The sequence below is a fragment of the Ailuropoda melanoleuca genome, chromosome 3, assembly GCF_002007445.2.
Source record: "Ailuropoda melanoleuca isolate Jingjing chromosome 3, ASM200744v2, whole genome shotgun sequence".
NCBI lineage: Eukaryota > Metazoa > Chordata > Mammalia > Carnivora > Ursidae > Ailuropoda > Ailuropoda melanoleuca.
The window spans coordinates 84,435,802-84,461,513 of record NC_048220.1 but is presented as its reverse complement, the minus strand read 5'-3'; positions in this window follow the sequence as shown (position 1 = coordinate 84,461,513).

The following is a 25,712-nucleotide window of genomic DNA, read 5'->3' as shown; positions in this document are numbered from 1 at the left end:
TAGTTGTTTCAATGGTTTGTGGCCCTCCAAAGGGCCCCGGTACGTAAGGAAATACACAGTATATATATGTGGTATTAAAATTTCGCAGAGCAGGGTAAGGAGGGGTGTGACTGGGGGGAAAATATTTTAAGTAGTTCCTTAGAGGGCCAAAATGGAAAAAGTTTTGAAAACACTCAATTAGAACACTCAAATTGCAAAATATGAGGCAGCAGGGGGAATGTTAACTATTTACTGAGTAGCTGATAAAGTGTTAATTTTTTCGGTAAGATAATGGTATTGTGATTATATTTTTAAAAGCCCTTATCTTCCAGAGATAACTACTGACATATTTGCAGATAAAATAGAGCACGGGAGAGACAAATATGCAGACCGAGAGCCAGAGATAAAAGGAAAGAGATTCATTGATGTTTCCCCAAGCACTAGACTTCCTTCCTGTTGTGTTTGGGGGTCCATCTTTTCTTAGGCTGTGGTTGCCCACTGGTGCCCATGGATCGAACTCAACCCACAGTTGTTTCGTTCAGTCTTCACAGTGTTTTAAAACTAGTTGAGCCAACATTTTCAATGAGAAATTACACTTAAAACTCCCTAGTTCTAGCTTCTCTTGCAAAATCAGACTCTCTGAACTTGGACAGTGCCCTTGCTCTTCTGGTCACCACAACCACCCCAGATCATACAAGAAATGCCCACACTCACACTCTGTTCTGCCTCCTGTCTTTTCCTTCCCTACCAGCCCCTGGTGTATGGAAATCATATCATCAACAGTGGGCACCCATCCTTGCCCACCAACTGTGAGCCAGGCAGAGTTGGGCCATGTTATCTCTCTGACCCTTCTTATCAAACCAGGAGGTAGGTCCTGTCATTATTTCTCTTTGACAGATGACAACACTGAGGCTGGGGGGGGTGGTGACTTACTCCAGGCCACACAGCTATTGGGAAGCTACATCTGCTTTCCCTGATTCCAAAGCTTGTGTTTTATCTGTCATACCAACGACTGCTGCCTCCTTCATATGACCACAGCACATAGGCTCACTCCCCCAGATTCTTGGACAGTCTTGACTTGAAAGGGGGAGTGGCAAAAGTCCCTTCAGCTACCCCTAGGACTTGGCCTTAATCTGGTTGTTTCCCTAGTAGGGGTGTACCTACCATATTTGACACCCAGAGTAGGTCATTTTATTAACATCCTCTCCTCTCTATAAGGTAGGTAATTACTTATAATTATCTTTAATAAAATAATGATCAAAAGTGAAATGGATATATTTCATATACAAATGAAAATTTGTAGTAGCAAACAAAAAATATCATACTTCATGGTTTGTCTTTTGTTCCATCATTTTAAATTTCTTTTTTTTTTAAGATTTTATTTATTTATTTGAGAGAGAGTAGAGTGAAAGAGAGCATGAGCAGGGGTGAGGGGCAGAGGCAGAGGGAGAAGCAGACTCCCCGCTAAGCAGGGACACCCCCCCCATGCAGGACTCGATCCCAGGACCCTAGGATCATGACCTGAGCCAAAGGCAGGCGCCCCCCAGGTGCCCCCACCATTTTAAATTTCAAACACAAATACCATCTCCAAGTAGTCATGTAGAATGACAGGACCGAAGAGCTCCAAGTTCAGTGTCTTCGTCTTTGCAATCACTGTGCTTTCATTTATTTCAAATCGATTGTTCACACATAGGAACGTATAGCATTTAAAACCTCTCCCAAATCAAACTTGAACGATTACAAACTGTAATCTCTCAAGCGAGAGCTTCCAGCAGAGTCTAAGTGTGTCACCACCAACTGTAGAGCTCAGAGGTCTCAGAATTCGTTTCCATGTAGAATAATATTTTTTAAAGAATAAGTAATAAAAATGTGCTAATTTGAAGCTGACATATATTATTAAGACTCTCAACTATAACCACAGCAATCCTTGAGAACTTACACCAACAAAAAGTTTTTTCAAGGAGGAAGATTCTTTCTCTAACATTGTTTAAAATAGCAGGATGGTGATAGTCGAAAAGCAAACTGACTTTTAGTTTTCTCATTTTTGTGGTTAAATTCTCAGATGATGCACCCTATTGCTTCCCTGGCCGTCCTACAGGCTCAGTCCCTCCGGAACATCCTTCCCTGAGCCCAGAAGGGCCCCTGATGAGAGCTGCCCCCTGGAGCAACAGAGTGGGGGAAAGCCCCAAATTTGGAAATCAGAAGAGTCGGCTGAACCCCCAGCTCTGCACTTCATCTTTTCAAGCCTCAATGTCCTGCTCTGCCAGAAAAGCCCAAACACACAAAACAGGGGCGCTGCGAGAAGCAAATGAGACTCTACCTTAAGTGAAAGTTCTTGATAAACCATGAAGCAGTGTTCAAAACCCAGGCAGGATTCTCAACAGATGAGCGTTGTTGAAGATTCTAGCACCGTTTGTGGTGCATAGCACTGTTTACTGATTACTCTCTGCACCTGTGAACCGCGTTTCCAACACCAGAGAACGGTTCTGATACCAACTCTCTGGACACCGTGTGGTTCAACTCAGTCCTGACATGGACTGCCTGGAGTTAGCACAGACCCCGCTGGTCAAGGGCTCAGTCCCACGGACGCCCTGTTAAAGACAGTCACAAGTCCTAGGTTGTTGCCTATACTTCTGACCAACTGGCTATAAATTCCGGGGGCTTCCACAACCTTCTCAGGCTTGATCATTCGCTAGAATGGTTCACAGAGCTCAGGAAAGTGCCTTACCTACTGTTACTGGTTTATCATAAAGGCTAGACTAACTCAGGAGCAGCCAGATGGAAGAAATGCCCAGGGCAAGGTATGGGGGCGGGGTGGGGCTTCTGCACCCCCTCTTGATGTGCCATCTTCCCAGCTCGTGGATATGTGTTCACCAACCCAGAGGCTCTCTGAACCCAATCATTCAGGGTTTTATGGCAGTTTCCTTGCGTGGGCATGGTGGAGAACATCACTGGCCATTGGTGATTGAGTCAACCTCTAGCCCCACAGCTCTCCCCAGAGGGTGGGCGTGGGGCTGAAAGTTCCATCCCTCTAACCATCGATTGATCTTTCTAGCAACCAGCCCCCATCCTGAAGCTATCTAGAGGACCCCAGCCACCAGTCACCTCATTAGCATACAAAGACGCTCATTACTCCTGGATATTCCAAGGGTTTTAGGAGCTTTGTGCCAGGAACCGGAAACAAAACCCAAATATATAGTTGTCATCATCTCCCAATTTGCATACATTATCTGATTTAATGTCCTGATCATAATTCTGAGAGGTCACGCTGTCATCCCCATTTAAATGATTAGGAAAAGGTCAATCAGAGAGGATAGCAGACTTGTCCAAGGCATTACAGGTTCCAACTCAGGTTCTAAACATTCCAGAACCTGCCAGAAGAAGGGATGGCTTCACCTTGCTCACCATGGACTGAAAAGAAGACATGTACCCTCTGGGCATCACCCTGAAGCCAGGGGCACAGGAAGCCAGCCTCACTGATGGAACTGGTGTTATTGATCTGGGGTGAGAAGTTACCAGGAAGCCGACTTGAGCAGCAGGGAGGGAAGAAGGGGATGCTTGCTTATTCTCAGTTATTTAAAGGACTTTTGAGCAACTGAGCGAAAGAGGGATCAAAGCGATCTTGTGCTCTGGTCCAGGCTGCCAGAGGGCTTCTAGATCAAGTAAGATGCCTTGGGAGTCCAGTTGGCTAACTACCAGGGAAATAGCCCCGGTGCTCGAAGCCTGAAGAAGGCAAAGCAGCAGGAGGACAGATCTGCATCCCTATTTTAGATTTTGGAGACTCAAAGCTGAGAGACGCGAGATGACTTGCCCAAGGTCACACAGCCCCCAGTACAGCACACCAGTCTTGGGCACTGAAGCCCTGTCTGTGGGACCGCAGGGTCTGTGATGGGTCCACAGTGTATGGCTGCCCAGCCAGTGGCGTAAGGCCCCAGGGGCTGGGTATCTTGCACAAAAGCCACAGACTCCGCTCTCACAGCAAGAAGCTCCCACAGGAGTGATGATTCTGCAGCCTCTGCCTACGACTTTTTCTATTCTGGGTGCGAGGCGTGCAATTAGCATAAATCTGAATAAATTTCTCATTTTTAACAGAAAATAGAAATACATGAAAAAAGAGCTTAAAAAGCTCATGTTAACTAGTGAAATTGTGTATCATCGTCCTTCTTCAGATTCTACCTCCCATCCTTCCTTTTGCCAAGAAGCCCATCCTCATCTTTGCCATCTAATGAACCCTCCTTCAGCCTCAAGGCCCAGCTGGAAGGCCATGTCTTCCACAGAGCTTCCCAGAGGCATCCAGGGCAGAACTGATGGCTTTTCCCCTCACACACCTCCCCCCCAGACCACGTATATCCTTTGCAGTCTGTCACACTGCATTCTAGCGTATCCGGAAGTGAGCCACCTGAGGTGGTCGTGTCTCGAGGGCATATGCCTCAAGGGATTTGTTTGACTGAAAGGCTCTAGAAAGTTCTCTCAATGCTGCAGGTGCCTTGACACGCTGCAACACCCAGCCTCAAACTGAGGGACTCCACACCCCAGATTTGTTTGCATAATGTCCTTCTGACTCTGTCCTGAGGGGCTGCCCAGCGTGGGACTGCTCCCCCTGGTGCTGTGAGGACACCATTCTGTGTCAGCACTAGGTCGGTGGTTAGGAAAAGGTCAGTCAGAAAAGATAGCAGACTTGTCCAAGGCATCACAGATTCCAACTCAGGTTCCAACTCAGGCTACAAAGGGTCCTCCAGACAGGCCAAAATCATCCTAAATAAGCCCCTACCTACAAGTCAGATGGCGGCCCCTGAAGACGCTGGCCCTCCAGCCTACTGAGCAAGCCTGCTCTGTGATAGTTGAGAAAAACTAGTTGGCCTCTAACGTAGATACCCCCATTCCTCCCAGCCGGCCTTTGTTGTTCTACTTCTCTGAGGGCCCACCCTCCAGCTCTTTGTTCCCCATAGTCCCCCGCACCCATTCCCTGCAGGGCCACCCACTGTCCCGAGCCCACGCTGGACAGCAGCCTGGTTATTTCTCTGCCCCAAATCACCCTGCACACAAGGCTCTGTACGTAACAGACTCTGATAGGAAGTTTGGAGCAAGGACGGGTGGTTGTTGAACCCCACACAGGGCGGACAACAGCCTCAACTTGAATATGACCCTAAAATCCTACCAGGAAGAATTTCTGCCTGGCTACATTCACCCTTAGACGCTAGCTTGTTGACCTTTTGTCCTGCTTTTTTCCTTCCATGACAGCCTCCCCATTCCCCTCAGGTCCCTGTCTTACCATTCCAAATTCCCTCCCAATTAAGAGACTTTGGGTTTCTGGTCCCTACTCTGCTTGAAGCTCCTGGGCACAGCTAGGCACCCCCACCCCCACACTCAGCTAAAGGCTCTCCATTCCTGGGCACCATCCTTGAGCTGCACAGAAAACATGCGGGGCATTGATATTACCATTTCCCTTCATGTGACCAAATTCTAGGTCAGGGATCCCTCCCCCTAGGAACAAAGGAATTCCCAGGAATCGTATGTTGTTTTTCTTTCTATGCTGTCTCCTGTATAGGGGCTATAAGGAAGTCAAGGTCAGAAACTGTCTTCCTCATCTCCCTGATCCTATTTCTGCCCAGAACTAGGGAAGGATGATAGAGAGAGTGAAGAAATGATGGATGGATGACAACACAGCACTCAAACCAAGAGAAAGGCAGGAGGGAGCAAGGAGACACTTTGGAGTTGGGGGTTGGCCATGTGTGTACTCATTACCATGCATTCCTGGAGGGATCCGAAAAATCGCATATCTATTTCATTGGTATGGAGCAGATCATCTGAAAGGTCATTGTGGTAGACTGCATTAGTGCTCAGTAAATATTTGCTCTCCACACTCTGTGGGCAGAATACACATCCCAAACCCATGGACTTGGCCTTGGCCATGTGACTTGCTTTGACCAATGGAAGCTGAGTGGAACTGAAAGTGTGGCCATACTGAGCAGAGAATTTAAGATGCATTGCTTATTTCTGTTCCTGCTTGTATGTTCTCAACATGGGCCATGAGAAGATCTCACTCCAGGAACTGCAAGAATTGAATATACATGGAACAGATCGGAACCCAAGCCGGGCTGAGCCACAGCAGACCCACAGACCTGTGAATGAGAAATAACCATTTGTTTCTGTAAGCCACAGAGTTTTGGGGGGTTGTTTGCTGTCCAACATACACTGACTAAGAAGGTCAAGGTCATCTAGGACAACCTCCACCCAATGCATAAAGCCACTTCTCACCATTTCTGCCAATTTAAAATCAAGCCTCAGCTTATGTACTTCCGTGATGGGGGTCACTATCTACTAAGACTGAAACAGACCCAACCCACCCCTACCTGAGTTTGACCATTGGTCCCAGCTCCCCATGTCCCTCTTTCCCGGCCTCACAGAGTAAGACCACCCCAACACGCCCGGTGGAGACTGAGGCAGTATGGTGTTATGGTACCACCCACTCCCCACTCTGACCCCAGCTGTTCCCATAGCACATGGTCCCCTGCGTCTTCCCCTCTCTCTGACTCTCCTTGCCTACCGCCCTCCACCAGCACAAAGTCTCAAACCGACCATTGCAGCTGATCAGTGTGACCCGTGGCCAGACTCCTGCCTCTGTGGATCTAGACAGTAGGTCTGCATGAGAAACACCTGGTTAGAAGCAGACTGTGGAGCTGCCCAGACCCGAGGATAGATACCAGCCCTGCCACCACCTGCTGTGTCATCTTGGACGCAACACTTCATTTCTCAGAACCCTGATTTACTCATCCGCACAGGAGGACAGCATTGCCTCCCTGCACAGAGCCGGTGGGACAACGACAAGCAGTACTGTGCGGCATGAGCCGAGCACGGTCCCAGCCCCCAGAAAGCTCTCGGTCTTCACCGAACAATTGCCAGAATGCTTGTTTACTCTTGGTGCCTATTGAACGAACTACACCTACGTTTCGGGAATAATGTTTGCTTTCAAAAAGGGCTTTAACATTTTTTTAAATTAAAATACTCACGTAACTTCCAGTTATAAGGTAAGTAAGTCCTGGGGATCTAACGGACAGCCTGGTGACTGTAATTAACAACGCTGTATCGCGTATTTGAAAGTTGCTAAGAGGATAGATCCTAAAAGCTCTCATTCCAAGAAAAAAATTCTGTAACTCTGTGACGAGGTTAAACTAGACCTCTTGCAGTAATCACTTTGTAATATATGTAAATAACAAATCATTGCTGTACGTCTAAAACTAATATAATCTCATATGTCCATTGTGCCTCAATTAAAAAAAAAAAAGGAAGGAAAAAAGTGCCAGAAGGAAGAAAGATAGAAAATTTGATCACCCACAAACAACCCTGTTAAAATATTACCTAAGACCTGTTTGTGTAGACCCTTCATTTTTAGCCCGGTAAATACTCTGCCTCACTGTCCTCCCCTGTCCCGGTGAGGTAACTGAGCGCAGACAGATGGAACAGCCTTGGGGCTCATGCAGCCTCGTCTTCCGGTCCCACTTTGTCCCTTCTAGCCTGTGGCCCTGGGTTGGTAACTTGACCTTTGGGATCCCAACTGCATTTTTTTTTAAAGATTTTATTTATTTATTTGACAGAGAGGGGGAGAGAGAGCACAAGCAGGGGGAGCAGCAGGCAGAGGGAGAAGCAGGCTCCCCGCTGAGCAAGGAGCCCGATGTGGGGCTTGATCCAGGACCCTGGGATAATGACCTCAGCCGAAGGCAGATGCTCAACTGACGCAGCCACCCAGGCGTCCCTCAACTGCATTTTTGACATGGGAAAGGGTTTTTAAAACAGCTTTATTGGAGCTATGAGTCACACATCAGAGAAGTCACCCTTCCGTGTACAATTCAATGGCTTTTGGTGTACAGCCCAAGTGAGGCTGCCAGCTTCCTCAGAAAGGCCCTCACGTCGTTTCTCCCCCGAGGCCTTCACTCTCCTCTCACGGGAAGTGATGATGTGTGTGGATGTCACTCATTCGGTCCTGTCGCAGGTAGTCCTGACAAGATTCTAGCCCCCAGGCACTGCCTTGGGCCTGTCGGTGCAGCAGTGATCTGACGGACAAGGCCCGGCGGCTTCCCGGAACTCACAGACAGCGAACACGGGAACAGGAGACTGGCAGAGTAAAAGTGAGCCGAAGGACGGCCCCAGGGTACCTGGGGAAGACTGCTTTAGGGGCAGCTAGGGTAGGCCTCCAAGAAGAAAGAATGAAAAGGAGCCAGCGATTAAAAGAGCCGCAGAGAACATTCCAGACAGAAATAACAGCGAAAGGGATGGGAATAAACCCGGCTTCTCAGGAAAACAGACAGCAGGCCAGTGCAGCTGATGGGTGGTGAGCCAGGGGTGGTCAGGTAGGAGACCTGTCAGGGAGGCACGCAGGAGGCAAGTGGGCAGGCCTAGAAGCCAGGGAGCAGGGTTCAGATTTTGTTCCAGTTGAGGAGAAGTGTTTTTGGAGGCAGTGACAAGAAGGAGGAAGGGTCCTGGCTATGACGGTGCTTTATAAGACATATGAGAGATGACACGCTTGCTTTTCCCAGGGCCAAGTGAAGACTTAATCCTCCAGGGGCTCAGTTTTCCCCGTGTGGGCGAATGGACACACCTTAGAGCTACGCAAGCAGCAACCTGTTCTTTTCATTTCCTTTCCTGTTTATCTTTCCAGGCCCTGGTAGGCTCGGCCCCTGGATTCTGACCTTTCCCAGGACCTCCCTATCTGAATCACTGACAGGCAGGCAAGGGTGACATTCGCCACTTGGCGTGGAGCCAGGGACGGGCACCACCCTGGACAAGCCCTGGCAGAATCAAGGCCTAGAAGGGAAGAAGCAATGAAAAAGTTCCAGAAAAAGGGAAAATTAATGCCAGCTGGAACCCTGTAGATCAACTGGGGAAACTGAGGGCCCGAGACAGAAAATGGCTTGTCTCAGGTCATATGACAAGTTGGAAACAGTTGGGACCAGATCTGAATGAGGCTCTCTCATCACGCCCTGGGGCAGAACACCAGTGGCAGCCAATAACCACAAAGCTTCCTCTGGGTGCCAGGCCCTGTCCTAAGGCATTTTTTTTTTAAAGATTTTATGTATTTTTTTTTTAAGATTTTATTTATTTATTTTGACAAAGAGAGAGACACAGTGAGAGAGGGAACACTAGCAGGGGGAGTGGGAGAGGAAGAAGCAGACTCCTGGTGGAGCAGGGAGCCCGATGTGGGGCTCGATCCCAGGGATCAGGCTCTGGGCTGAAGGCAGACGCTTAACAACTGAGCCACCCAGGCACCCCAAGATTTTATGTATTTATTTGAGAGAGAGAGGGTGAGAGAGAGAGCATGAGCAGGGAAGAAGGGGAGAGGGAGAGGGAGAAGCAGGCTCTCCACTGAGCAAGGAGCCCGATGCAGGATTCGATCCCAGAACCCCCAGATCATGACCTGAGCCAAAGGCAGATGCTTACCCGACTGAGCCACCCAGGCGTCCCTAAGGCATTTATTTACATGTTTACCTTTGCTTCTTACAACAGCCCTCTAAAGTAGGAACCATTAGACGCCCAACTTCATAGCCAAGGACACAGGACAATAGGTTTCACTACTAGAGAAGATTCAAACTCAGATCGCCTGCCTCCAGAGCCACGCTCTTAACTACACTAGCGAGCCAAGGCTCAGAGAGGGGCCTCACGCAGTCAGGGCTGCCGCAGCTCACCCACACTCACGCTGGAGTCACCGCCCTGCTGCTTTCCTTCAAAGAATGAGTCAGGCACATCTTCACGCGGCTGGCACCAAGCACAGGGAAGGCTTGGCACAGAAAACACTGGTTGAATTGAACCTAATTGTGGTAACAAGTTTTGCTCTAATGTTGCAGATTCATTTGGTAAGTGGAGGGGGAACAGAGGGAAATTGCAGGAAGGAAGCAGATCGAACATCCCAGCTGGTGGTGGTTGTAGCAGAATGCGGGCCCTCGGTGAAGTCACAGCACGCTCATTGGAAATCGATGGGATCTCCAGCAAGCCATTTAGCGGCACTCAGCCTCAGTGTCCCTATCAGAAAATAGTTGATGAGCTCAACTAATGGTCATAAAGTGGGGAGCTGCCAGACTCTTTCCCCACAGGGCCAGATAATAAATACTTTCAGCTTCGTGGGCCATACTGTCTCTGCCGCATCTTCTCGACTGAGCTTCTCACAGACCATATGTATTTACAAAAACATGCAGCAAGTGGATTTGGCCCGTGCCCCATGGTCTGCTGACCCCAGCCTGACGCAAGGTACGTAGCCAGAGCCAGGCACCCAGCACTGCGTATGCCTTTCACGGGCCCCAAGAACTCTTGCTTTTGTAGGTCCCTTTCACCGTAATATTTTGAGGCCCTAGAAATTTCCTCTTTTTTTATGTGAAGAACATTTTTCATTTTTTTAATCTTATGATTTTAAAAGAAATTACATGATTTTCATGATACCCTTAAGTACCGTGGGCTCCAGATGCTGTGCCTCTGCGCCTGAGGGATGGGTCAGCGCTTGGCCTGCGGCAGGCTCTCCGTGATGGGATCCCCACGCCCTGCCCTCTGCTCGGGGGCCTGTGTCTGAGTCGGCTCAGGCTGCCCTAACAAAACACCAGAGACTGAGTGACTTAAATCACAGAAGTTGGTATTTTCACAGTTCCAGAGACCTTCTACGTGGCAGCTTACAGAATGGGGCCTACGAACTCAGGCTATGCAGTGAGGCTGCCTGGGCTTGAGATCCTGCTTGACCCTCCCTCGCATTGATGAGAGAAGTCGCTTCACTTTTCCTGCCTTTAGGTTCCTCTTCTGTAAAATGGGGTAATTACAGTGTCTACCTCACCGGGCTGCCGTGGGATGTGTAGCAAGCATTCAGCGGAGGGTCTGGCACATGCTAAGCACTGGGTCAATGTTAGTGATGGTGACGGTGGTGAGGATCGTGGTGATGGTGGTGATGGTGATGGTGATGTGATGATAATGGTGCTGGTGATGATGGTGCTGCTGATGGTGATGATGATGCTGATGATGGTGGTGATGATGCTGATGATGGTGATGATGGTGATGATGGTGATGGTGATGATGATGGTGATGATGCTGATGATGGTGGTGATGGTGATGATGGTGATGATGGTGATGATGGTGATGATGGTGCTGGTGATGACAATGGTGGTGCTGGTGATGATGATGCTGTTGATGGTGATGATGGTGATGCTGATGGTGATGATGGTGATGATGGTGATGATGGTGATGATGGTGGTGGTGATGATTATAATGATGTTGATGGTGATGGCAATGGTGATGATGATTTTATAAGAAAACTACGGAGTGTGATTGGATGGCCCCAATGTCTAGAATCCTTCACCTGAGCATAAGTCCTTTCCATTGTCAATGCAAAGAAGACCCACCAAAAAGAGTGGATACTGGCATCTCTGAGTGGGGACACTGACACACTGAATCCCTTTCTCTAGGCTCCCTGCATACTACCCTTTTGTTCAAACCCTTCCTCCAGATAGACTAATAGTTGTGGCCACATTTATCTCCAGTGCTCTAACAACAGTTGGGTGTCCTGGAGTTAGCATCAGTTTTTGCAGGTCTAAAGCTCAGTCCTCCATAAGACTGCCCCCACTTAGATGCCAACTGCAAATCTTAGGAGCCACCACATATCTACCAGCTGACTATAAATATACAGGTTCCCATGATTCCCTCAGGTTTGATAATTCTCTAGAATAACTCACAGAACTCATTGAAAGTACTAGACTTATGATTATAGTTTTAATACAAAGGATACCAATCAACAGCAGCCAAGTGAAGAGAAACAGGACAAGCAAGGTCTGAAGAGGGAGACACAGAGCTTCTATGCCTTCTGTTTGTGGAATCCAGACACATCACCTCATCGGCACATCAACATGTTTGCCAACCAGGAAGCTCCACCATGCCATGATTGGGGCTTCGTTAAAGAAGTCATGGGCCACATACTTGGACTCAATGTCCAATACCTCCCACCCTCTACCCCTAGATGTCAGGCTGGCCCAAAGTTCCAATTTTCTAATCACAAAGATGGTCTCTCTGGTGACTAGTCCCCATTGGGAAGACAGCTAGGAGCCCACCTACAGTCACTTCATTCGCATGACAAAGATACTCCTTTCACTCAGGAAATTCTAATAGTTTTTGGAGCTCTGTGCCAGGACAAAAACCAGATATATTCTTTATTTTAACACACCTCCCTGAGTAAGCCTCTCTCCTCTCTCCTCCCCAAAGCCTTGATTATTGAATTTTCCAGGCCCTGTATTTTTTTCAACCTGGGAGTCATCTTGTCCCTGGAAACAGCCTCTCCAGGGGCTGAGCTCATCATTCAGCTCTATGTGGATTCATTCTCTTCTCCTTTAGGTACCTAGAGACCTTCCCTAAATCTCCTTCTGACTGAGATCCTGAGCTTCAGACCCAAACTTCACTTCCGAGGCTAAGGCTGAGGCTCCTGACTCGCTCATGTCATCTTCCGGATCTGCCCAGATTCCCCATCTCACCCAGCCACTGCCCAAGACCTCTTACTGTGCTATCTCGGCTCATCCCAACTCCAGATCCTGAGCCTGCCAAGCCCAGAATCTGGCTTGAACAGAGTCCTAAAAAGACATAAGGCCAATGGCACATTTCCAGACCCGCCATTCCCTAGTTGGATGGCCTTGAGCATGTCACTTCAATTCCAGAAGGTTACTTTCTCATCTGGAAAATAGAAACATAATCTCCATTAGTCAGGATTCAGCTAGGCTTTGCTACAGTAACAAATACCGCCTAACATAACAGAGCTTCATTCTTGCTCACACCCTCCCTCACAGCACTGCTCTGTCCTGTAACTATGTCATCTAGAGCACATGGTTGCCATGGTCACTAGGACAGTGGGAATAGAAGGGAGGGAGGAGGTATACTGGCTGTCTGTTGCCTTGGTCCGGAAGTGACTCACATCACCTCCACTCATGAGCTGCTGGACCGTAGTCATCACATGGCTACCACATACGGCAAGATTTGCTGGAGGTGTCTACGTGCTATTTGGCAAGTGCCAACAGTCTTCTCCACAGCTTCTATGATTCCTGGCTAAGTTGGGAACATCAGGAAAGCTCCTGTACAGAAAACTCCAGCCACAGAGCCAGTGATTGCTAATCAGTTTTCTGATTTCACAAAGGGCTTCTGTTTTGCTGTGAGCCCTTTGGTCTTGATGAGAAAGGTGGGACTCGTTTGTACCATTTCATAGTGGGGCTTCCTTGCTTACCGGATGCCAGGGTTAGACAGGTCTAGTGATCTGGCCTCCGGGGTGCTTCAGACTGGGCTGAGCTAGGAGTCGCAGAGATGTAGGCCCTGGATTGCTCCCAGGTACCCCTCCCGCTACCCCCACCGCCCCAGGTTGGAGATCCTGACTTCCTAGCCCTCAGATCAAAGGCACAGGCAGACCTTATGTCTCTGACCTTTACCAAGAGCAAAAAGAATCCGACTTAGCGCTTTCACTTTCTATATTTCTGGCAAAGTTTACTCCGTGTAATTGTAACTGAGTTAGTGGAATGCAATGGAGCGCAGGACATGGAGTCAAGATAACGGCAACAATAGTAACAGCGGTGGACATTTATTAAACGCCTACTATATGCCAGGCTTTTTGCCAAGTGTTTTTTAAGGATCATCCCATTGAACTCTTTCAGCCTCCCTGTGGAGATCCTATTATCATCCCCATTTACAAGTGGAACAACTGAAGCACAGAGTATCGGGAGGCCTGTCCCTGCGGGTGTGTAGCAAAGCCAAGATTCACACCAGGTCTACCAGACTCCGTGGCCTAGGACTAAAAGCTGCAGCGCCTGACCCCATGCCTGGGATGGAGCGTCGCTGCTGCTTGCCAGCGGTAAGCGCGTCTCCCAGCCACAGAGGAGCTCTAACTCGTAGGGTGTGTGAGCATTGAGTCGATTCCTCTTTCAGCGAGCGTTTACTAACTCTGCTATGTCTGAGGCTGGCTAGGTTCTAGAGTTCAGGAAATGAACCAGACATGGCATCCTTAGGGGGTTCATGATCCAAGGTGTCATTAATTCCCAAAGCAGTAAGAAAGAGGCCATGGAAGAACGGAGGGGAGGCACCTGGCAGGAGAAGACGGGGTGAAGCAAGGGCAGGAAAGAACTGAGACCTGGTGAACAGGAGAGAATCAGGAAGCCAAGAAAGGAGGGTGTTCTGGATGGAAAACCGTATGTGCAACGGCCCAGAGGCACAGAAGGACCTTGTTGGGAACTTGGAGGGGCTTGGGATTGTTGGAACATAAAATCCGGGGTGGGGGCCGGGTGGGGACACTATTAGGAGATGTGGCTAGAGAGGTGGCCAGGGCCAGACTGTTCATTCATGCACTTACTCGTTCATCCAGTGAGCAGCAGAAGACTCCAGGCGCTGTGCTAGGCTCTGGTTTCAACAGCGAACAAGCGGCAGAGCTTTCAGTGTGGAGCAAGGAGATGGGCAAGAAATGAGTAGACAGGTAAAGAGCTTCAGAGCGAAACTCAAATGCCAGGCCCAGGAATCTGGGGTGGTAGAGAGCCCCAGGAGAGCTGTGGGCAGAGGAGAGATGAGCTTAGATCTCTCTTTTAGAGAAGCTCACCCCATGTAGAAGGGGACGTCAGTGCCACAGCCCATGCAGGCACTCTCACACAGGGCCAGGCTCTCGGTGGGCGCTCAGATAACAATAGGGATCTGGGTATGCGTGTGGTGTGTTTCCCGGTCTGGGGCCTGCACCCCTCCCCCTCCACGCCTCTCTGTCCCCAAGGACATCTGCCGCTGGGCCAGACGCCTTCTAATCGCTCAGCTGGCTCTATGCCCGGTGAGGACATCTTGATAAGCATTAGAACTCCAGCCTTGACCCCAGAGGAGGAGGTCACTCAAATCCCTGGAGCTCTACTGCTGACCGGCCAAGGACCCCGCCAGGCTTCCCCAGGGCCTCATCTACCCTTGGAATGGGTGGTGGTCAGAGATCTGACTGGGGGCCGAGAGCCCTGAGAGCAAATCCTACGTCTGCTCCTGACTTGCTGTGTGCCCCGGGCAGGCTGGTCCCCTCTGCGCCTCTGTTTCCTTGCTGGCAAAATAAGAACAATAATCCCACCTCACAGGGCTACGATGGGGGGCAAGGGAGATTATCCGTTTGCTCCTCAGCCCGCACGTTCTGACCCAGCACTCACTAGGGGGCCTCCATGTCAGGTGCGAGGGCAGGTGCAGCCCGATGCCCAGGCTCGGCTCTGATAAGATCACATGGAGTTGCTTCATTTAATTTTCATAGCAACCCAGGGAGGAGGGTTCTCTCATCACCGCCTCTGTACAGATGGGGCAAACAAGGCAGAAAGAAACTGTGAAAGGCCCACAAGCAGAAGCAAATGGGGCTATGAATTTGGTCTGAGTCTAGAGCCTTCCCTCTGACCGGGAGTCCACAGTGCCTTGCTGCCCACACGGGACTTACAGCCTCAGTGAAGGAGACAGGGCTTGGAAAATACTCAAAAACTAACAGAGTTACAAACGGAAAAGTTCTGTGGCATCCAATTATGGGACAGGAGACAGAGAGAGGAGGAGGCAGGGGAAGGGTGGTCTTAAGGAGGGGCTGCCTGGCTGCAGAGAGAAGAGAAAGGGGCCCTGGGAGAGGGAGTCAGGCTTTGACTGCAGTGGGAGGGCTCCACAGGGCCCAGGAGGGGCTGTGGGCCTGGGACGCCTCGGCAGGGAGTTTGCACTTTCCTCCAGGCGCCCTGAGAAGCCGCTGTGGAGGGATGTAAACTGTTTATGCTTTAGAAAGAATCACCTGGACTACAGGGGCCATGATTGGACACCGGAAGACCATTGTAAAGAGGGTGCAGTGACCCTGGGGAGAGGGCCTGGCGGTTTCAACTGGGGGGTAGCCTCGGGGGTGGGGCGAAGGCAGCTTTCAGAGGATAGGCAGAGAATTAACAGGAGTGGATGAGTGAGAAAGGGTGATACCAGGAAGCACAAAACGTGGGTTATGGGTCTCAGGGTGTCTCAACAGGCTCGGTCTCTATGGAAACAAGAGCTGAGTAAGAGTCATCATAGAACCCCCGAGGGAAGGAGTCTCTGCCGGACTCCAACTCCGTCAGACCTGGAGACCCCGGCTCTGCCCCTGACCAGCCACGTGACCTCGGGCAAGTCTTCCTGACCTCGTTTTCTCTCTCTCAAAAGCAGAGACGTTACCCATTTCCTCAGAAACCTCCAGGAGACTCTAAGTCTCGTTGGCCAGAAACGGGTCCATGACCAACCCTAGACCAACCAGTGGCAGAGGAGCGGGGATGACATGATGTGGCCGTTTCCAAGCATATCTGCCTATTCTTGTCACTCTCCTCAAGGGACTAGTCCCTGTGAATTTTAGCCAACCTCAAAGCCTGTGGAAATAATAAGATGATGGTGGTTTTTCTGCATTTTGAGGTCATTTGTTACACCGCAGTTGATGACGGGGTCACACCATCGGCTTACACCAACCGTGCTTCAGCGCCCGGGGTTAGACGTCACCAGCTAGGTAAAACTGGGGCTTCGGTACCAAGGAAGAGGGGCAAGGACTGTGGGACTGACGATCCCCAATGTCTGCCACATGGCGAGAACACGGGCATCTGCAAGCAGAGTAATACTAGGAACTTTCTTGTAAGACTGATGCACGTAGCCTGATACGGTACTCAGACGGCTGGGTTGGTACAAGATTGACGTAAGAGCTGGAAACATTGGTGCTTCTTGACACACGTTCCTGCATTACTAACGTGCTCGGCCCCGGTGGCAGCCGATTCAGTCATTCAGCAGCCCTAAGACCTTTCCTGTGCCAAGCTGTCTCTGGGCCCTGAGACACAGAAATGAAAATATGACCCTTATAGGACCCCCTGGGACTCTCAGACTTGGGCATGCCTGTGAATAAGGGCCAAATCAGACGGAAAGTATGTGTTCGTGAGATAAGGCAACTCAGATGCAGAGGAAATTCAGAGCCAAGCAGTCTCCACAGAACGTGGGGAGGAAGGGGGTCGGGGAGGAGGGACATTGGGGCAGTGGCAGCATCGCAAAGCAGGACAGCTTCCCTGCCCATCTACCCTCCTAGTCTCTCCTCACTCACTGCTCTCCGACCACATGGTCTGCTTTTCCTTCCTGAACAGATCAGGCCCATTTCTGCCCCAGAGCCTTTGCACTTGCTGTCCCTTTTGTCTGGAGCACCCATTCCCCCATTTTTGCATGACTGGTTCTATATCATTTAGACCTCAAATCAGATGTTCCCTCTTCCGGTACTTATAATTTCTTGGCTACTCAGCAACAGACCAGTCTTCACATCAAAGAAGGTCAAAGAAGGGTGGATGTCTTCGCTCTGGCTCTCTCCTGCCCCCTGGGACTTGTGGAGGAAGTGCATGACCTAGCTTCCAATGGGACAACCAGAAATTAACCCCAGCGGCGAGAACAATCAAGTCGCGGGTCCCACAGGGCAGAAGACAGGGTGCCAGGTGGCTTCCGAGGCTGACTGCTACGGCTGGTCTGGCTGCGGTCTCACTTGGGTCCCGCCCCCTTTCCAAGTCTTGTTCTCTAATACATGTAAATCCAGCCAGCCAGCCAAGGCCCCGCTCAGTTCCTGATCAGCACTCACTAGCCAGAGCTGGTTTCTGCAGTGTGCAATCATCCCTCACCTCGCTCCCCACAGCGGCCAGCCCCCACCCACTCTACCAGACACATCATCGAATTACTGTACGGGACAGTGTGGTTAAAGTTACCTGTTTCAATGTCTTTACTTCTCTCCCAACTAGAATACAAGCTGCATGAAGCAAAGGCCTGGTCTGTTTTGTTCACAATTGTATCCTCAGGGCCTAGAACGGTGCCTCACACAAAATCAGGGTCGGAAAATCAATACTGTTGAACAGACATGTGAATAAAGATGGAGAGAAGGATGTGCTGATAGAAGGAACAGCATAAGCCAAGGCTAAGAGGTGCGAAATGTTCGGGGAACAAGAAATCCCCACGGAAGGAATATAAAAGTGAGGGAGAGAAGGGAGCCCTCCCAGGGGGCCGGTGGGCTTCCTGTCCACCCTCAGGTAGTTCAGTTCAGACCCATGGCCGGGCTCCAGCACAAGGCAGCAGGCCTACCGGTGGCCCAAACGGCAGAGCAACAAGCATCATGGGTGTGCCTGGCACTGAGCCAGGGGATTCGCAAACCTCCTCACATTTCGTCTCTTCTCAAGAACCCTCTAAGGTGGGTGTCCACATCCCATCGTACAGATGAGAAGATGGAGGCCCAGGGAGATGAAGGAATGGCTTGCCCACAATCACACAACTTCTAAAGAAAGGTGGGCCAATTTGAGGACCTACACTTTTCCTTCTGCAGGGCTTGTCAGAAATAAAGGGGCTCCTAGAATTGCAGGCCCCAGAGTCACAGAGAAAGCCCCCCAGCAGCCTTGGCTTGAATATCTGCAACGACGGGGAACTCAGCCCATGCCATTGCCAAAAGTTCCCACCCGGCAGGTTTGGGGAAGAGAGAAAGGAGGCGGTTCCAGAAAAAAGAGCCTAGCAAAAGGTTGAAAGACTTTGGAGTCACACCAGATTGGATCTGAGCTTTGGGAACATCCCCGGGGGCCAGACGAAAGGCTGCCGGGGTGACCAGGAAGCCTTGGGGGGGCCTGAGGACATGCTGTAGTCACAGAGGCCAGGTCTGGGGCACCGCTGGGAGATAATGGGGTGCTTGCTCATCAAGGTCTGGGGTTTCTTCTGGCTATACTGGGCCCCCCAACACTGCAGTCTGTAGGTGTCATGGAAGGAATGCCACTTTGCCGTCGATGCCCTGCTATAGGCTGGTAAGATCAGCGGGCAGGGTCACAGGGAGGCCTATTGCCTGTTAGGCAAGGGCCCTGGTAGCAGTGTCGACCCTTAGCTGGTGATTAGGGGCCTCTGGAAGCGGGGCCCCTGTCAGAAGAGCCTGTGCCCACTGTTTTCCCAGAGGTCTGCCCACACACCACCCCACTGCCCCCTGGAGAAGCTTGGATCCAATAGAATCCCAGCTGACAGCTTTCTCCCCACACGCATCAGAGCAGGGCAGATCATTCGAGCCCGCCGTCACTGAATTACAGGGGATTCGCTGCTGGCTCTCAGGTGGCCTAAGGCAGGCGAAAGCGTGTGGCTCTGGCCTCTCCTGGACCCGGGTCCCGATCGTGCCTCCGCCAGCACTGGGAGCTTGCGCGGCCGCGTATGGATCCGAGCCAGGGCTGCGGTGGGGGACCGCGCGAGCTACTACCTATGAACGTGAGAGCCCGCAGCCGACAGTCTTCCGTATCATCCTTCTGTCCACTCTCACTGCCTGCAAGAGAGAAGGTAAGTTCTTCAGAGAGGCAGCCCCACCCCCACTCCCGGCTTCGAGTCCTGGGAATCCTTCTAACCTAAGGGAGGTTTCACGCACAGAGCAATAATGTGTCCATCCACGGGGTGCACGTGGGGATGGACATTCCCCAGGCAATCCTTATTCTTCTTGTTTCATTCGGCAAACTATTGCTGAATGTCCATTCTAGGTGCTAAGAGCTGGGGACACAAAGATGGAAATATACGACCCCTGCCCTCTAGGTCAACCAACATGAGAAGTACTCATGTGAATAAATAAATCCAATCAACCTGATCATTGTCATCACTGATGTGCGTGCCGTATTCGGGGGAGCACTGGAGAAGGAGTCCTGCCTCCAGCAGGGGGCATAAGTTGAAAACTTGTGGTTCCTCCACAAGTTGAGGGTTAGAACAGAAGCAAAGCCACGAATCCATAATGTCAGTCCAACCCAATCGGGGCATTTGCAGATGTGTGAGCAAAACTGAATGGGAGCAGTGGAGAGGGAGCAATGAATTCTGCCCAGAGGAGGTCAGCCAGGCTTTCCGGAGCAGAACAAGAACTGAAACTGGGGAGACCAGCAAGGGCTAAGTCTTCTGAATGTCCGAAGCCTCCCTCTCACCCTCTGGGGTGCCTTGCCCTTGGGAGCTCTTACTGCTTGCTCCCAGCCTTGTCCAGCTTCCCAGCTCTCCTCACACTGGCTCCTTCCCCACTTCTGCTCACGGCACCGTCAATGCTGGGTCCTCCCACCGTTCCCCAAGGTGTCCACTGGCACTATGCCCGCCTCTGGCTTTCAGGAAAGTGGGACCAAGACAAAGATACCTCTTAGTTCTGTGCTGATAGAGGCTTAGAAAAAACTGTGCCTTTTTCGGCTTTCTGTCCGCTTCTGGAAGCTACTGAGTAATGTGCCCCACCATCTCCAGATTCCATAAACACACATTTGACCTCCCCCAAGAGTGACCTCCCCCATGAGTATGGTTAACTCATTACACATCTTTTAAAGAAGAGAAAACCAAGGCTCAAAACATTCAGATGAAAAATGTCAGAGAGAGAATTAACTACAAGTTCAGGGCTCCACTGGCGTAATACAGCTACTGACCCTCCCACCCCAGGTCAGTCTGAGAGCTGGTCTTCAGCGAAAGGGTTAAAGTAATCACCTTTTACTCAACAGGTAGTTCAAGAGTTCCTACTATGTGCCAGGCACTATTCTATACACTGGCAGTTTGGCAGTGAACAAGCCAGGCAAACGTGGTACTTGGATTCCAGTGAAAGAGACAAACAACAAATGGAGGGTGGGTAGCTGTGTTATGCCAATGGGCAAATAACTAAGTAAATAGGAACATGTCAGAGGGTAGTGTACACTATGAAGAAAGGAAAGCAGTGATAGGAAGGGAGAGGAGCTGCCCATTTAGATAGAGTGGCCAGGGAAGGTCTAAATGATGAAAAGCATCCAGCCATATGAAGAGCTCAGGGAAGAATATTTTAGGCCAAGAAAGCAGCAAGTGCAAAGGCCCTGAGGTAGGAATGAGCTTAGCATGTTCATGAAACAGCAAGACCGGTGTGGCTGGAGCAGGGAGGGGAAAAGGTCAAGTGCTAGGAGTCCTGCTTCTAAACACCATGGGGAGAGAGAAGTGGTATTAATCACCCACCAGTCCGCTGCTTCTGTTACTCACCAGGTGTCCCTGTTGAACAGTGGTCTCGAACGGTCCTGTGAACACCTGTCTACTATAGCAACTCACCCTGGCTGGTCTGACCCTCCCAGTTGATGCCACAGTGGTGCCGCATGCGTGGCACCAAATTTCAGGTCTCTTGGGGCACATACCAATTAGTCAGCTCTTCCTTCTGAAGCCCCAGTCCAAGCCAGGACGGCCGCATCCAGAGCGGCTCCTGGCCACATGAGCTCAGCTCTTGCCATAAACACAGATTTCCCTTCCCTTAGTGATGAATTAATTCTTCTTTGTGTGTTACTACTGCCAGTTGATCCAGATCCAGGTCAAGGGCCTCCCACCTCTTTTTACTTTCTTTTTAAGTTATCTCTACACCCAACGTGGGGCTCAAACTTACAACCCCAAGATCAAGAGCCCTACGCTCTACCCAGTGAGCCAGCCAGGCGCCCCATCCCACTGTGATTTCTTAATTTGAAATATCAGAGTGCAGGGGTTGAGAGTTTCAACACCTTTCTTTCCAAAGTACCCTGACATATTTCACTTTAGGAAAGTGTTTAACCCCAATGTTGCCAAATCTTCCCATTATTTATCAGTAAAAGCCATTAATTCTTATTTTTATGTGAAATTTCCAGATCTTAAAAATATTTTCCACAAGGGCCAAAACCTGTCAACTACAAAGCAAAGCAAAACAAAACACTATTAATAAATCATTTATTTAATTTCTATCATACAAACACAACATACTTCTATATTAGGTATTTGTGTGTACTTTCCTAACTTTTTTTTTTAAAGATTGATTGATTGATTTGAGAGAGAGAGAGAGAGTGGAGAGGGAGAGATTCCCAAGCAGACTCCGTGCTAAGTGCCAAGCCCAACATGGGGCTTCACATGGGGGGCTCAATCTCACAACCCTGAGATCAGGACCTGAGCCGAAACCAGGAGTCGGATGCTTAACGGACTGCGCCACCCAGGTGCACCACCTTTCCTACCCTTTGAAACCAGTTTTTTTCCCTATTATCAATGAGAAATAAAAATTTGCCCCGCTGCCTGCCAGGCCAAGTTGTTCCCATCTGAACAGAAATGATGCTCAATGCTCACAGAATACAAACGGAGCCTCAGCGGTGTGGGGCTCAGACTGGGCCATGCTGCATCTGTGTTTCGAATAGGACAGAGACAAAGCCATTCAGAGGCCACAAAAGTTACTAAATACCCCCTCCTTTGACTACTGTGAATGACTGACAGTTTCTTACTGCCTCCAAAATAAAAGGCATTAAGATACCCAACGACCAGATTGGCTTGCCACCATCCAAACCAGAACCCACTTCCTTAATGCCACTGAAGAATCATCCTGGTCAAACCCAAATTCTCCAAGAAACTCTCCCAACCTAGCCCCACCCTTGTGGTTCCCCTGGGGTGCATTTCCCCATGCTGCAGCAAGCCAAATAAAGCTACCTTTTAGCTAGCTACAGGGGTGCTCCTGGTGGTCTTGGGTTGGTGGCCTCTGACAATAGCATATCTTGAGCACCTTTCTAACCCAATCACTAGAGGTATCAACACCCTCTTTGATGGATGCAGGATACTGCTTTGTTTGGAAGGTAAAATCCGTTACTTCTTCTTTTTCAATATGAAACATCATATTCCTTTATTGTGACGCTCTGTAACTAATTTGCTTTGTTGTGTTCATTTGTATTGTTCTGATAAGAGCTCAGTGAATGGCAAACAGAATCAGAAGGTGACCAGAAGGCTGTTGCTCAGCAAAGGAAACTGAACAAGCACAGTGCAAGCTGCAATTTGGAGCCCTTCCTGATCACTGGAAAATCATTGACGCTGACTCTGGAAGTAAGTTGCACCCCTGCAAGAGGGGAATGAACAATGCAGGCCTTAGCTGGCTGTCTGTGAGCTGGGACCTCTCCGGCTCTATGAATAGCCTTCACTCGAGGGCACCCAGCTGTGCTTGAGGTCCTGGGACCAGCAGCAGTGACAGACTAATAAGGACAGTCATGAGGTTGGGCCAGGCGGCGACCCTCAGCCCTGGGACTGAGCTTTTCGTCCACACTACCGTCAGCAACTCTAAAATAGACCCAGTAGGCGTTCCTTCTTTGAGCTCAGAGATGGAAGGAATTGAGAAATGGCAGGGGTCCCCACCTTCCATTCTTGCCTAATCCAGCCATGGCATTAGACATTCCAGGAATCCAAATGCACTTGGACTCTGCGTGGAGTTGAATCTGAGGACTTTCTGGGAGGAGATGTCCTTTCTGCTGAGTTTGGAAGGGAAGAGCCCACTCTTTGCAGCTGGGATGGGGTAGAATCAGGCAAAGGGCCTCATGCTTCTACTGTGCGCAAGACAGGAGCTAGAATTTGAATGCGGAAAAANCTGGCTTCACCCAAGATTTTGATTTTTGGACCTGGCTCCTGTATGTCTTATAACCTAAGACATACAGCCCGGGGGGGGGGGGGGGGGGGGGGGCGGCTTGAGCCTTTCTGCCTGCTGTTCCAGAAAACAAGAGGGTGGAAATACAGGACCAGCAAGGGTTCTTCCTACTCTACAAAAGGGCTGTGCTGTGGCTCTGGGACAAGTGACCTGTCCTTTCTGATCCTCAGCTTTTTGCCTGTAGGGAGAAGAGGAGGAAGGGGAGGCAGACGGAATAAGGAATAAGCCTGGATTAGTGTCCTGTTGACTCTGGGCCAGGCATCATGCTGGGCACGGGGAATGCAGAGATCAAAGACACCTTCCAGGCGCTCAGGAAGCTCATCAGCCCATCACCCTGAGGGGACAAGTAAATAGCTTATTGTAATTCTTAAGAGGCAATCAGAGGTTCATCAAGTCCAAGCTCAAGGAATGAGTAGGAGTTTCTCCCGGGAGAAAGAGAAAGGGCATCGGTGGGCAGGAGGCCGCAGGAGCCAGAGCAGGGAGGCCTGTTTTGTTTGGTGAGCACCTAGGAGGCTCCTGTGTATATACTGGACATTTGTAGCAAAAGTTCTGTAGCCCATGACTGCGGGGCCCAGGAGGTGATGTACTTGCGTGCGGTGGACAAGTGTCTAAGACCACAGGAAGTGTGGGGACCGCAGTGAAGTAGAGAACTCACGCCCTGTGGAGAGAGGCACTCCTCAGTTCGCATCCAATGCTCTCTTGTGAGAATTAGCCCAGTGTCTGATGTTTTACGAGAAGACAAAAGACTGGATTTTTAGGTGAAATCTAACTTGTAAACATCGACTTCAATGTGCCAGACAAACGAAACCAGGAGGACATGGCTCTTGGCTCTGTGGTTTGCAACTGGTGGTGTCTGAGTTCCCACAGCTCTTCTTTTCTAAAAAGGCACATAGCATCGTGATTGAGAGCATGCACTGTGTAGCCAGAAATATTAATTCAAATCTTGGCACTGGCTCTTACCAGCCAATTCACGTAGTTTATGAATGTCACTGCTTGGAGTTGTGCAGTGCACAGCCTGAGCAGCTGTATAGGTTGTCTTGTATGTAACTCTAATCCAGGGCCTTCTCCTTCCAGGCCCCAATTTCCTCACCTGTAAATCAGGGATGATTACCTATGTAACTATAAGAGTGAAATGAACTTATTACATAGGTATATATATACTTACCTCAATGTTGGGTATATAGTGAATATTTAAAACAGAGCATCTCCCATGTAGTTTTTCTGAGAACTCCAGCTGAATCTACAGGCCCTCCGGGGAGAAGTATTCCTCTGTACTGGAGAATTCTGCTGAGGGTCAGGAGGAAAAACCCCTCTCTCTGGAGCTGGGCTGAAGTAGAATGAGCTCGGAGAGCTCACGCTTTACCTGGCAAGAATAAGCCAGGACGGGAAAAAAAGATTTTGAGAAATCCGGGCACCAGGTTCAGGTTTTGAGAAAATTTAGTAGGAATTTATTAAAAGGAGCAGTTGGGAATACATTTGGAAGTCTGTTATTTTCTTTATGTCTCTGGTTCAGTAGGGAGAAAGGAAGTATCTACCTCAGAGGGTTATGGAGGGGATCAAATAAGTAGTACAAATGGTGCCCTGCTGTACTCTCTTGGAGACTGACTGTGGCTCCCCTCCTGTGACAGATAACCCCTCTCCTTCCCTCCAGGCCCTCTCTTCACCCCCAAAGACCTACTATATCAAAGAGTTCCTTTGCCTCTGGCTTCTCATTGTGTTCAGTGCTGCCAGGAGGGCAGGGGACAGTCCCGTGGGGTCTGTGTCCATGTGATTGGAGGGTTGGAACTTTTGGTCCCACCCCCTCACCCCTTATTCCCCCACTTATGGGGAGAGGAGGGAGGCTGGAGGTGGAATCAATCCCCAACAGCCAATGATCGATTCAGTCACGCTTATGTAATGAAGCTTCTGTAAAAATCCAAAAGGACAGGGTCTGGGGGAACTTCCGGGTTGGTGAACGCACAGACACTTGGGGTGAACGGCGCACTTGGAGAGGGCATGGAAGCGCTGAGCCCTTCCCACATACCTCGCCTTACCCATCTCTTCCATCTGGCTGTTCCTGAGTTACATCCTTTGATAAAAACACTGGTAATCTAGCAAGTAAAACATTTCTCTGAATTTGGTGAGCTCTGGCACGTTAACAAACCCAAGGAGGGGGTGGTAGGAACCTCTAGTCTCTAGCCGGTCAGTCCAGAAGCATGGGTGGCAATCTGGTCTCGTGACTGGCATCTGAAGTGGGCGGGGGCAGTCTTGTGGGGCTGAGCCCTTAACTTGTGGGATCTGGTGCTATCTCTAGAAGATAGTGTCAGAACTGAGTTGAATTGAGGATACCCAG